The sequence below is a fragment of the Nomascus leucogenys genome, chromosome 5, assembly GCF_006542625.1.
Source record: "Nomascus leucogenys isolate Asia chromosome 5, Asia_NLE_v1, whole genome shotgun sequence".
Lineage (NCBI taxonomy): Eukaryota > Metazoa > Chordata > Mammalia > Primates > Hylobatidae > Nomascus > Nomascus leucogenys.
The window spans coordinates 40,306,401-40,321,284 of record NC_044385.1 but is presented as its reverse complement, the minus strand read 5'-3'; the positions used below and the strand labels follow the sequence as shown (position 1 = coordinate 40,321,284).

Genomic DNA, 14,884 nt, shown 5'->3' with positions numbered 1-14,884 from the left:
GCTTCAGGGAGAAGCCTTCATTTGTACGTAGCCTGGCAGGAAGGGTACAGTTTGTTGGGTGGAGAAAATGGGCATGAGCATCAGCCTGAGTGCTATGGAAGAATCTTTTCCTGGAACTCGTAGTCCATGAGACCCTACGGATTCCAAATCCATGGATGAAAAATGTGGGGCCAGAGTGGAGGGAAATGAAGTGGGCAGGTAAGGCTCTGCTGGTCTCTATCATCACCAGCCTTCTTTTTCTGCATCTCCTGTGAATCCTCCAACATCTCCCAACATCTCTAGTCTGCCAAGTGTCTTTCCTGTGCTAGGGCCCCTTTTCCTATTTTAGATACTGAAATGGTCCTCTGCCTCTCTTCTCCCACCCACAAAAGTCTGCCAGGAAGAAAAGATCAGACGTGAATGGCTTAACCTGTAGTATAGTAATTTATGTGGGTTACATTGCTGTAATCCCTTTCCCATGTAACGTTTAAGTTTATTTCTTTTTGTAGAATAAAACACTCTGATGCCAGAACCTCATTCTATCTTCTGATCCATGGTGTATGCACAATAGCTTTAGGCCCCAGGCAGCAGATGCATTCTGTTTGGTTAGTACAGTGTTGTATTCACTGTTGTTGTTTGTGGTAAATAGATATGACTTTCCAGTTTGTCACAGACCCCACCGCGCCCCACACACCCCTGTGTATACTTACCACAGCCCCACTGCCTCTTCCACTTAGCTGACCTGCCTGGTCTGAAGACGTGTGCATTTGTGCCCCCCCACTTTTAGCTTTGTTATTTCTTGACTTTTCACTGAGAAATTATATCAACCCCTCCTATAGTTATTCCCCCTCACCTCAATTATTTATCTTTTTTTTTCTTATGCAATTCTACCAACAATACTGTATTGATGTGGACCTCAGTATTGGGCAATGTATTACGAGCATTCAAAGATTCCTTACTGTTCACTAGGACGGAGTTCAGGCTATGACACCTGTTAACAGGGTGTTTCTCACATACTTACAAAAACGAGAACTGAGGTTGCCATTTTTCTTTTTTTCTTTTTTTTTTTTGAGATGGAGTTTCGCTCTTTCTCCCAGGCTGGGGTGCGGTGGCACTATCTCGGCTCACTGCAACCTCCGCCTTCTGGTTTCAAGCGATTCTCCTGCCTCAGCCTTCCGAGTAGCTGGGATTACAGGCGCCCGCCACCACGCTGGGCTAATTTTTGTGTTTTTAGTAGAGACGGAGTTTCACCATGTTGCTCAGGCTGTCTCTAACTCCTGACCTCGTGATCCGCCCGCCTCGGCCTCCCACAGTGCTGGGATTACAGGCGTGAGCCACCGAGCCCGGCCGCCATTTTTCTTAAAGTAAGACACAACGAAACAATATGTGCTAATTTTACAGGAGTCCACCGTCATATGTGGTTTCACTTTCTGCAGCTTCAGTTACCTGAGGTCAATCTCAGTCTGCAAATAGGTGAGTCCAGTCCAATAAGATATTCTGAGACAGCGAGCAAGTAAGCATGTTCACATACCCTTTTTTTATAGTATAGTGTTACAATTGTTCTATTATTAGTTATTGTTAATCCCTTACTAGCCCTAATTTCTAAATTAAACTTTATCATAGGTATGTATGTGTAGAAAAAAATAGTATACATAGGATTCTGTACTATCTGTGATTTCAGGCATCCGCGAGGGGTCTTGGAATGTATCCTCCCTGGATAAGGTGGGATGACTGTAATTGATTCTTAAATGAATAGATGAAATCAATTATTTAGCCGACACTGTTTGTCTTTTCAACATTTGAAGAGGGCTTATCAAACCCAGCCGCTAAGGCATTTCCTCTGCAGGACTGAAAAGCACACATCTGTGAAGGAGAGGGTAGTTGAAGGATATTTGGGAGTGGGGGAGGCAGATGGGATCATTCCCGGAACAAAAATGTTCTCATCTCCTAGATGAGTTTAGACTTTGTCTACACCGAGGTCACGTGGGGGAGATGGGATGTGTAATGTGATATTTATTTGGCAATGTATGTGGCCAGCCACATACACTGTGTGCTCAATTCAGCTTACAAGTGCCGGCTCCCGGCTCTGAGGGCCCCATGTGCTTTGACTTGGTGGAAGGCTGCTCTGCCAGGGTTTACGCATCCCTACCTCTGACCCGGTCATTATTCCCAATTATCATCCATTTAAAATAGTCAGCAGGGCAATAGCATGTGCACATCAAGGATCACAAAAGGAACTTGGATTAGGAGGCATAAAAAATCTGTCCCACATGTGGCACTATTAAAAAGCTCTGGCTGAGACACACTGTTTATAGTCAGCAGTTGTCTGGAAAATAGATGTTTACTTGTAATGCGTGTATTAAGATCTTTGCCATTAGGCAATATATATCCTGCATTGTGTCTTCTCCTACAGAAAACTCTACATTGGGACAAACCTTTAATTAGCAATTCTGTGGCAACAAAAAGTATTCAACACCAATACTGTTATATGTTGGCATTTCTGCTTATTATAAAAAAGAGAGACAGAGAGCCAAAACCTGGAACTTTTCTTTGGAAGGACGGCCTCTTTTTTTTTTTTTTCTTTAATGGAATGCTCCATTTAAAACTGTAAGTGAAGTATTTGCTAAATAAAGATTAAATTACTAACAGAAAAAAATGTTCTCAATATTTGGCAAGAACTTAGACACACTGGGTTTCCCTGACCCGTGCATGCATCTTCTGATGAAAAGGTGCATTTTAATATGCCTAGGTGCATTCTTTGCATCAGACTCTCTCATCTATCTAATGAATTTCTTTTGTTAGTGATGAGACTAGCTTTTCTGCTTCAGAACAGAAACATGGACAGTGCTTCTGGAACAGGGACCAGGCACCACAAGACTTGTGCCCTATTCTTGCTTTTGACACAATATACGTTTTTTTCTGCCTCTATTATCTTAGCAAACAGACTTGTGTCCCCCGAATACCATCCTACGAAGGGATGATCCTACTTCTGTGAAGTTCTGAATAACATTACATTCTAGTGCTAAAATAATGAATTAACTTCAGACAAATTTGGTCTAAGATTAAGCAAGAGGACTCTACAGTCTGGGTGGCCCATCCTCGGCCTGGGCACATCCTTGGGCAGTGGGCAATGTTTTCTTAGTCTTGGTTCTTGTATATATAAAGCGGGACAATAATGCTTACTTCATAGCTTTGTGGTGAAGATTAAATGAAAAATTAAAACAAATGTAAAGCCCCTAGCACAGATTCTCACAGATAGTTATCAATGTTATTCATTAGGTGCAAAGGGATTCCCTAGTGCTTTTAAAACTTGAAAGATGGCAGCTGGCAGAAGCAGCCACTGATTTTCGCCCCCTCTGGCCCTTAGTAGGGGCCCAATACATATTTGGTGAATAGGTGAAGGAATAAAGGGCTACCAGAACAAGCCCCTAAATGTTAACTCCCAGCTCTACCAGTCTAAGCAACCAACTCATTTTGCCAGATCACACACTCCTCTTCATCTTCTGTATCTCTCAGTAGAACCCACCATTGCAATTAGAAGCAGGAAAAATGGTCACATATTCATCTAGAACTCTCTTAAGCCAAATCAACAAATACTTATTGAGGGCAACAGAGGTGAGCAGAGTGAGGTCAGGAATGATAATTCTCAGCATGGTTTCCAGAGCATGGCTCTGCAAAGATATACGACACAGTAAAAATCTAGAACAGTGTTTTGTTTTCGTTATTTATTATTAATTTTAAATGATCTGATGGCATAAGATGAATCCTTACCCTCTTGTCCTGATCTGCTATTTCATTCCCTGCTAAGCACCCATTTCATCATATATGCTCACCTGGAACATTCAGACCTGCTGCCACAGTTAGAAAGATTCCTTTCTCGGTGCCCAAGGGATCTCAAAATGGTTTCGAATGCCTGTTAGATTAACACCCTCACTCCTTATGGGTCCCCTTCTCTATTCATTCACTAATATGGGTGTTTGGAATTTGAGGAAAATGGACTACATTAGGGCTAGTGCAATCTATTTTTCATTTTCAAAATAGTGCGTCTTGCTTTCTCCCTTATAGTATTTCATTGTTTGCTTGGTTTCACAGAACTGTTTTGGTAAGAAAGTTTTGAGAATATCCTGGGATTACAGTCTTTGAATGAACTTTCATACCCATAGTATAAGCCCCTTTGGTTTAAAACTATCCCACTTAAAAGCATCTACTTATAACTACCAGCTGCTGGTTCTTTTCTGTTCCTACTCATGAATGCACACGCAGACACATACAGATACATGTGCATGCCTGGTTGTGCGCGTACACACACACACACGCACACCCTCACGTGCACTGTATATATGTAAACATCCAGAAGAAACAATGCATTGTAAAAATTGTCCTGTTAGTTTGTAATCTAGAGTGAGTTACTGAGTGCTGATAAGTAAAGGAAGTGCAACCAGACAGTTTAATCCTCCAATTTCCTGTCTTCTAATCAGCCCCTGACTCTTTTGGCTTTAAATTAGAAACATTCCTGTCAATATTCAGTACAGGTGAAGGAAAATCAACTAGAAAATAAGTAAGGACAAAGCATTTATTTCACTGTCTAAAGTTCACAGGGGAAATATGAGTATAACAACAGGAAATCAAGATTTTTAAAAAGATAGTAGAAGTACATAGGCTTGCTTAAGTAACCAATCCCAAGTCTGAATGAAATACATTTGGATCATAATTTGATTTAAAGAAAAAAAAAATAGGAACATAGTTCAGTGTATTTACTTCTCCCTAAAAATAGTAAATGGTACTTTAAAAGACGTTGTACAAGGCTAACCTAAAAGAAAATGATAAGGATAACTTCTTAATATATGTGAGAGGGAAAAAAAACCTGTCCCATTCAGATTTTGCTTGCAATCTGCTTATACTGTTAGAAAATAATGTTGGAGTGTACAGAAATCTTGTAAGTTAATGCATATTCTTAGAGATTAATATACTTACATATATTTATAATGGTCAATAAAAATAAAATTGTGCATTTAAAAATAAGCTCAGGTAGAGCCACTGCACTGCAAATATCTGCAAAATATCTGTGAAAATACTTAAAAATAGAGTTTGCAAATGCATTAAATAGAAAGTGTATAAATATGTTTACCATGGACTCTTTAAAAATATGCTGAGTGCTGGAATATGATATGCTTTATAATTTATTGAATCTCCTCATTTTGAGTCTTTTTATTTATAGATATTGTAGCAATTTCCTAGTTTATCATAAAAGCATAAATGCAAATTTATAGATAAATCTCCATTAGGCAATATCTTCAAATAATTATAACAAACCATCATTAAGAAGAGTTGTTCAGCTGAGAATTTTGAAAATTGAAATGGTAAATACAACGTAATATGTGAATCCAACACATCTTAACAACAACAAAAGTTTTCCATGAAATATGAGTTCTTAATTTTGTGTCTGCAGTGGTTAAAGCTGCCAATCATTTGGGAAGTAGGCTGGAGTTGAGTTTTTTTTTTTTTTTGAATTGTTGAACATAGTAAGGCAGTATTTCATAGAAGTATCTTGCTATTTTTTACATGTGTACTTTAAAAAGTAGGCATTTATACTACAAGGCACAGCATATTCTTTTTGCCCAAGTGTTTTCCTGGTATGCAAAGTTTGAGTTGTACAAGTTTGAGTAAGTGACAGACAGTTCTTGATTTTAAAAGTGTATGTCAAATTTTTGAAAGAGAATGCTCCCAAAATAAGTGCTTCAGGACCTAGCATGGGGTGAGGGGGCTGTAGGATAATTTAGTTGCCTTCATTTCACAGTCACTATGAGTTTTTAAATTGGAGGGCAGAAGCAAGACAAGTGCATTTTGTAATTCACATAAAAATAGTTCCATAACACATTGTTATCATTATGAAGAGGAGAATGTTCATTCTGCCTTCATTTCATGCCATATGGGTAGAATGGAGATAATTCTGCTGGACAGAATTATATTTTGAAGCAAATACATGCTTCTAGGGTGCCTCCATTTCATTTGGAGCTGAGGAAAATTTCATGAGGGTTTTCTTTAGTTTTCTATGGGAGAGTTTCTACTAGCGATGTCACAACACAGCTAGATTAAGTTGATATGTAATATCTATTTCTTGATTTGCATGATTAAAGCATTAGAGAAGTGGCTCAGATATCAAAAGGTTTCTCATAAGTGGCAGCGCCAAAGGTAATTACTGTTAAAATGTACATGCTTGAACCTTGGTTGCTTGTTAACTTCTAAGTTGTTTACAACCCTGTGGGTTTGAATAAACTTTTTTATTTGACTTTTCAATATCAAGACCCCTTTCTTGCTTCATTTTGATATAAAAAATGTATTTATCATTCTTATATCCGTGTCCCACAAGGCAACATTAGCTTCAACCAAAAAAGTAATGGAGGACAGAGATGGCCCTTCTCTGTATTACATATTTTAAAATAACTGTTTCTTAAACAAAAGTAGTCTTTTAAAGACAAAGTTAAAATTTATACCTAAAAAAATTAAAAATTAATAGAGTCAACCGATTATTTCCAGTTAGTTATCAAAAAGTGTAGCTAAAGCCCTACTGTAAGCCTGAGTGAGTTATGAGAGGGGGTGGGGATAGAGAGGAAAAGAAGGGAGAGAGGGAAGGAGAAGAGAGGTTGTTATTCTCAGTCTTTTATTAACCAGTTTCTTTCATCCTAGTGTGTCTTTATTATTTAGAAAAATAAAAATGATCCAGAGCTCTACCCATTCTCACCTAAAATTCTGGAGTAGGTAATGACCGTCTACAACCTGGTACAACATATGCCCCCAAACTAAAACAAACAAACTCATTTGCCATACAAATTGTTTACGATTCATTAAAAAGCAAAATTGCATATCCCGTCGCTGGCAGCTGAGGCCGCATCTCCATGGGCGGAGGGGGCATTCACTGAGTTGCCTTTGTATGCTGGGAGGACCAAGCCGGAGGTTCCCACTATGAGCCCGGAGTCTGTGCAGCCAGATGACGCATGAGGTAATTTTAAAGCTTTATTTGCCTTTAGTGTGAAACTCCGATCTTGTACTGTCCTTTGGTTAAATAACTATATCAGCCAGAGGGAAGTTTAAATTTTTCTTTCAGCTGGGGAAATTGTTTGGGATAGCGAGGTGGGTGAATGGAGGGAGAGGGAGAGCATGTTATTCAAGGAAAGAGATCTAAGAGAAAATGTGAAATTTGTATTATTTTAATTAGTTCCCTCCTCCTTCATCAAAGTCCTCAATTTCTCATCAATAATGGGAAATTTACATTAGAATTATTGGTAACTGACAGATCTGAAATGCCATGGTATTTGGTCACCTTTGAGGGAAAGAAACAAATTGATTTATTCCCTATGATAACTTGTATAACTTCTTTAGAGAGCGCTCTGATTTCTCACTCCTTTTCAAAGCAAAGATCTAGAAGCACTGAAGTTGAGAGAAACTTCCCTGTAGTATGCAGCCTAAACAGCAGCATGTGAGCTTTCCACATTGTTTATTTTTAGGCAACTGCATTGCTAAATGTTTCCACCACTTTTATATGTTATATTCCCGGCGGTAAAACATCTGTAAAATAATTTTAAATGAAAAGCAACTTCCAAGTAAACTTTACAAAAAAGAAATTACAGTTTTCCAAGTTAAAAAAAGAGAAGCATTTGGTGATCTTTGCAAGAAAAAAAAAAAGAGAGAGAGATGACACAATTTGCCATAAAAAGTAACAGTCTATAAAATCTATGAGCTCTTGAAATACAAGGAAGTAAAATGTTTCACCCAGAATATGACATCAGCACGCAGTTTTTTTTTTAAAAAGCTTACAACTTAGAAAATAATTGCGAAACCAATCAGTATATTCATTTCTAATGTTTAACAAGCTGTATAAAGTGAAGCAATAGGCAACATCATAGCATACACAAGTAAACCTTGTTCTTGCTGGCAAAAACTCTAATGGGAAAATAAGTGCCCTGAACAAAAGTTCAGGGTCAAAGTGGATAGTCTACTGTTAGTCTAATTAGCCAAAAGCTGCATGTAACATTGTCCTGAAATTACCGGTAAAGTTTCTAATGTCTAGTTAAGAAATTACAAGTTAAAACACACATGTACACACATACCCACAACCACTTTAACTCAAGAGTCCTTAGGATGGACATACTGCATCCCAAGAAGCAGCCGGGTAGAATCCTGCGGTAGCTCACTTTTAACAGTCTCTCAGTCCTCCGAATTCCTAAAACTTGCCAAAATGATACCACCATTGGTCCAGGAAGGGGAAAAGAGAACTCTTTCTGCAGATCATACAGTGAAACCGACCATGCCCTGTTTTGTAATTCCATTTGCCAGTCTCCCCCTTCAACATCTCTCTCTCTCTCTCTCTGTTTTTTTCTTAAACTGATATCTATGTGAAATGAGCTGAAGTTCACGGTCCAGTTAGGAACGGATAATACATTCATTGTCCTGGCAGCAAACTTTTTTTTCACTCCCTGGAAGAATTCACGCTTGCCGCAAGAATAATAATTACGGAAAACTAGAAATGCACTGCTAACAAATTAATCCTTAACGGACACCACCCTAACGAGGGCAGTAATGATTTGAGGACTCTCTTCCTCACGGGACTTGCATCTCCTATGACAATGAGCTATTGTGCATCCTCCCAACTCACTCTACCTCTTATAGATCCAAGATGTCAAAGGTTGTCTGTCCTGGTTGACCATGACATGTGAGTTAACTCATTCTGCTGCTGCATGGCAGAACTTTATTCAAACTTTATTTATATCCAGAGTAACTAAAAGATAGAGTGTGCGGGTCTTTTCCACTCAGAGCTAGAATGAGAGAGACGGAAAACCTGCTCTGACATAAACGGAGAAAAGTTAGATGAGAGCTGATGGAAAATACGGAGTGGGGACCCGGAGTTCTCTCACAGGTGACTTTAGGCAATCCAGTTAATTGGCCAGGACTAGAATTCACTCAGAGGTTGCTTCTCCCTAGTGCCCAACACGCATCCTCAGAAAATACCACAGCCAGAGAAAACCATACACCCCATAGTCCCTGAAAACAAAAGTAAGGGGGATGTGAAACTGGAGAGAGGGGGCAAAACCTGAGGGCCGGGACGAATGTTTCACTTTTTCCCCCAATACTGACTTGGCTAAAATATCCACCTCCACCTTACAACTGATACTCTTTAAAAAAGAATTAAAAAAAAAATAGAAAACTCCAAATACTGTCCCATGGAAAATGAGGGCAAGCATTCCTGGAAACTCAAGTCGCAGAGTGGCAGAGAGAGGATGGCAAGAGGCAGCAGTGTGAGGCTGCCTCACTGAATAGTGTGAAAAAAATCAAATGTGAGTTTGATGAATGTGAGGTCTGGGACATTTTGTCAAAGAGGGAGGGAAAGTAGAAAAGGAAAAAAAAAAAAAAAAAAAAAAAGCAGCCCCGGCTGCCAACTCACCATCCACCAAGTTCTGGCCGAGATGTCGTAGCAGAGCTGCCATTTGATGGAGCCGTCGGAAGCTTTCCCTGCCATTACGCTGTCAGCAAGCTTCATCTGATGCTAACTCACGGGAGATAAGACACCTAATTGAGAAAACATTTGCAGTGGCATGTGGGGCAACATGTAGTCCGGTCCATACCATATGGAATCATGGGTAAAAAAAAAAATCTCCTTGACAATGAACCAATCTCTCACAGACCCAGTGGCAAGGTGAAGTGGAGATGAAAAGTCTTCTGCTCCTAGCACTGTCTTCTCCTCTCTCCTTTTTAAAAAACAAGAGCCCACTGCTACACATCAAAGGGAGGTGGTTAAAATTAGGGCTTCATCACTCAGATGATTTTGGTCTGCGGGGTTTTTCCTTTCCTTCCAACAACCAATCCCCCCCTCTTTTTTTTTTTTTTTTTTTTTTTTTTTTTAAGGAGAATAAAGAGATTTAATAGGACAAAGGCAGGTAGTGGACTGCGGAGGGAGATCGCCACAGGCTATTAGCCTAAAATTTCTGCTTGACAGATGGAACTGCTTAGAGACTATCATGCAATGTTTTGGGCTTTTTCCCCCCTATTCACCCCCCCTTCTTCGACTTTAAGTCTGATTCAGTATCTGTTTTTCACAGCCACTTTTCTCAAGAACGTGAGCTGTGCATTTAAAAAAATGTTTAGTTCAGTTTTGCTGTCTTACACATCTCTGTTGGAAAAGTCTCAAACTAAATCTGGGAACAACTGAACAGGTTTTCCAAGGAGTTAAAAAAAATTTCCAGGAAAAAATATTTCTCTTTCCTTACTTTATTTTTTTAAAATTAACTCATTAGTTAATTTAGTCATGAAGGAAGATAAACAAGAGATGGCAGCATTCAAGTCTCTTGATTTTTGGTTTGGCTGGCATTGTGTTTAGATATATGTTTTTATGTGAGTAAATAAATACATTACTGATATTTTACAAGTTCTAACCTATGCTGGGCTAGGCACCACCGATGTTTTTTGGTGTCTTTTTAAATAAATTAATTTTGGACTTTTCCATTCTTTGTAAACAAAGCAATCAGTCATTATCAATTCGGTTTAGCACAATTCAGGCTAAACTTGACATGAACTCTTCCTTAATCAGAGGAAGTCACTTCTGATTTCCTTACTGTAACCTAGCCATCTTCTTCATAGGGGTTTTTAACCACACATCCTCTCTTTAGTGTGGAAAAGTAAACCACAACATGGACCTACCAATAAGAATGGCTGTAAAAATAATTTTTTTTAAAGTGAGAAAAAGTCCAGACAATTGCTTCATTTCAAGTCATTTTACTTAGGACTAAGAGGGAGAAAGAAGCAGAGAGAATGACTTGTATTCATTATATTCTTTCAAATTGTGTGACACTAGGAACTGTAGAAATACCTTTATCAGGGTACCAAACACGTCCTAATTTTTGTGGATGTGCACCAAACACATCCTAATTTTTTCTGAATATAAGGGATCCTTTGAGCTCCAAGAACCTACAGTTTTCTCTGCTATGGGCCTTCAAAATATGTACTCCAGAATATGGGAGAATTGTCCGTCACTATTTCTCAGGGCTGTTGAACTGTGATTATTTAAAAAGTTGTGCATTTACTGCCTAATTATCCAGTGGATTTTTGGTTCTGGTCATATTTTTGACTGAATAACTTATTCAGAGCATATTTTAAGTTCCAAAGAGGTAAATTTGGTGCATTTTGCTTTCCTATTTCTGATCTCTTCCTTAGTAGGTATTATTTTAACCATTTAGCATGCTGTTTTGACAAAAATAACTGTATTAAAGCAAATTTTATCATGTTGCACCAAAAATATTTCTAACTTAAAGCATGATGCACAGACTGCTTCTAGGAATGAACTACAAATACAACAAATATGGCATTTTTTTTTCTTTCTCATTCCTTATTGTAATGGGATTTCTTCTAATAAAATTGGGGTGAGAGGCGATAGGCAGAATTATTACCAAATGTAAATATTGTCATCACTCTTAGGAAGTATCTTTGTATACTTTATTACCTTGGTGTCACCTGTCTTTTCAGAAGAAGAGTCTGCAGTAGCACAGGAAATGTTATTAGCTTTTGTCCAATGAATACAATGGACATACTACCAGAAACTTGCCCTGAGCTTGCCAATGAAAACATTTATTGCCATGTATAACTGCAGCATCATTAAAATTACTTCGTTTTTCTTAAGTTTATCATTTAGAGAAAGATAAGGAAAAAAGTTGGAAATTCTATATAAAATGTAAAATATCACCAACCAAACAAAAAAAGGAGGAAAAAAAAAGAAGAAAAGAAATGAAGTAGGATTCTGTCTTTGAATCAACCAACCTCTGATTCTACTTCATCCATTCCTACTTGCCTCTGACAAGCAGACAAATCAAAATTTCCCTGTTTTAGGGTCTCCTCCGCTTTCTCCCAGGGCATACAGGCACATGGACATCTTGGACTTGTGGGTCCACAGCTTTACAGTTTCTGAGTTTATCCTGCAGCAACCTCTGAAGTTGGAGCTGTTTCTTGTCTGAGTCGCTGCATTTTTGAGACTCAGAACACCCTATGCATGCCCATTATTTATGAATGAATGGAGCACAAGGTAAACTGGAGTCCAGATTTCACTCTGTGAGTGATAGAATAGCCGGGAAGATTTTGCAGGAGAGGGCACATAGTTTGAACAAAAAAATGATAAATATTATTGGATAATAGTATTTTAAATCCAGAACAATTAGGTGCATTTAACTTTATCATTGTTCTCTAAGAGGCTGGTGGAAGCTGTCCTTCCCATGCAGCAATCAATCTTTTCACAGTGTGGCCCTTTGTTAATAGCCTTAAAACAAGATTAAATAAAACATGTTAAATATTGCAATTATTGTGGGAAATAAAATTATTTGGTGAGCATAATGGGGAGCAATTCAAGCATTTAACATGATCCAGGAAATGCTACTCCAAACAATTGCATTTGCTTTATGCATTTTTCCCCTTTGATTGCTGACAGATGCCTTTTTGGAAACAAACATCTAAATGGTTTGCCTTCAGTTAGAAAAAAAATATAACAGAAAGCGGCTACATGTTTTGAATTTAACTCTTGTCATTTGAATACTTCTTCCCACTGCACATGAATGAATCCAAGGCAAAAACAGCGCTCTCATAAAGAAATAAGCCCATCAAAATTTGGCCTTTCATATTTCCTTTCAGTGTATTTTATAAGAAGTGGGAATCCCCCTAGATAGGGAGTCAGGTGATGAGGACTATTTCGAGTGACAATGGGGAAGCATTAGAAAGGGAATTGTCTCCTTATAACATGAAGCCTCAGGCAAAGTGCAAGTCACTTTCCAGCCTCATTCAGGTCATCATGGCCAGTGCTCCCCTAATAAGCTGTCCCCTTTTGCTGAATGGGAAGAACCCAGGAAAACTCAGAGGATGGTGAATTTCCACCTGTGTCATTGCTGCAGTGCATTCGGATAAAGGCCTTGAAGACTCTGCTGTCAACAGGTGTACAATAGCAACGCCAAGGAGAGGTTTTGGTTTCTGTTATATATTGCTAAAAGGAGATATGATATGGAATATTCATGATTTTCAGAGGTTGGGTCGTAGAGAGATTGAGAGCACTGCTTCTGCAATCTAGTTGTCCATATCCAGGCTCTCTTGGTTACTGTGTGACCTCTCCCAGGTTACTTAACCACTCTGATTCTGTGTCCTATCATAATCAGGAAAATGAAGATAATAATAGTTAAGTGTGCGTGTGTGTGTGTATGTGTGTGTGTAGTGTAGTTAGAAGCAAAGAAATGCATAGGGTACATAGTCCCTGATATGTAATGAGTGCTTAACTGAAGTTATTGTGCTGTTATTGATGTCTTGTTACTATTATTCCTCTATTGAGGGAAGCCCTCTTTCTTCCCCCTTCTGGTCCTGTGTTTTGAGGGTCAGTTGGATCCCTTCCCTCTGTTCTTTCATAATAACCTGTGCCTTGCTCCATTGCAGCTATTAGCACCCTCTTCTGGAATCATCTGCCTCCTAGTCTGTTTTCCCTCCTGGACCTTGAGATCCTTTTTTTTTTTTTGAGACAGAGTCTCGCTCTGTTGCCCAGGCTGGAGTGCAGTGGCCCAATCTCAGCTCACTGCAAGCTTTGCCTCCTGGGTTCACGCCATTTTCCTGCCTCAGTCTCCTGAGTAGCTGGGACTACAGGCACCCGCCACCATGCCCGGCTAATTTATTTTATTTTATTTTTTATTTTTAGTAGAGACAGGGTTTCACCGTGTTAGCCAGGATGGTCTCGATCTCCTGACCTCATGATCCGCCCACCTCAGCCTCCCAAAGGACCTTGAGATTCTTAAGGGCAGGGACTGTATCTTGCCCATCTGAGTAGTTATAAGGCCAAGCACAGTGCTGGGCAGAGTAGGGGCTCCCTACGTAGTTAGAGAATGAGAATAAAAAGGCGCAGGACATTAGCCACTTTGAAATTTGCATTCTTCTATTTACACAGCCTTGTCTTTTACCTTGGCTCAAGCTATTGCTGTCCTTGGACATGATCTCCCTTTCCAAGGTAACACCCTCCTCAGGATGCGAGCTCACAGTGACCCCTAACACCTTTGGTGCCCTGCTGCATTCCTTATATGCACCATCCATTAGTACTACTTTGCATCAACTGACTGTATTATTATTTGTCTTTGATGAAAATGTGTCTTTCATTCATTTATTCACCCATTTAATAGCAACATATGTGATGCAGGCACTAAAACTTATTTTCTCTTTCTTTTCAAGCTCTGTTTCTAGGACCATTGGAAATTTGAAAGTCTAGGAGAAGAGCAATTTGATTTCGTATGTAATAGCTCACGTTTACTGAGTGTTTCCTTTTAGCCAGGCACTAAGATCTTTATGTGTGTGCGTGTGTGTGTGTGTGTGTGTGTGTGTTTTTTCCGTGTGAGTCCTTATGAGGTAGGACCTATTATTAACTCCATTTTACAAACAGGATAACAGACTCCAAGAGGTAAAGTGACTTGCTTAGAGCTCCAGAGTTAGTGATGGAAGGAGGATTCAAGCCTTGGAATGATGACTTCAGAGCTTCACCACTCTGGTGTTGCCTCTTGAACCAAAAAAGGAGAGAAGTAACAGGATTTAGCACCTACTACATGTCATACAGTTTTTAAACACACTTTTGGGTATGATATGTCGTTTAACCTTCACAACAACCATAGGAGGTTGTTATTAATGATTTTTAACATGCAGATCAGGGTCAAAAAGGTAAGAGTCTTGACTAAAGACACACGTTAAAGAACAAGAGGCAAGATTCAACCCTATGTCTGTATAATGAAAAGCCCATGCTTTTGCTATTCCAACCAGCTTGTTCTCAGAAGATAATTTTTATTTTTTATTCATTTTTTTGGAGATAAGATTTATCTGTCACCCAGGCTGGAGTACAGTGGCCTCGAACTCC

At 39.0% G+C, this 14,884-nt stretch overlaps 1 long non-coding RNA gene across 2 annotated transcripts in view; it reads left to right on the top strand.

Annotated features, from left to right (window-relative positions):
• Nucleotides 1-6,838: 6,838 nt before the first annotated feature.
• LOC115835153 overlaps nt 6,839-14,884 on the top strand; it is a 201,766-nt gene continuing 193,720 nt past the window's right edge. For both annotated transcript variants that reach the window (XR_004030098.1, XR_004030097.1), the window contains exon 1: nt 6,839-6,979. This is a non-coding gene — a long non-coding RNA (uncharacterized LOC115835153). The remainder of the gene's footprint in view (nt 6,980-14,884) is intronic.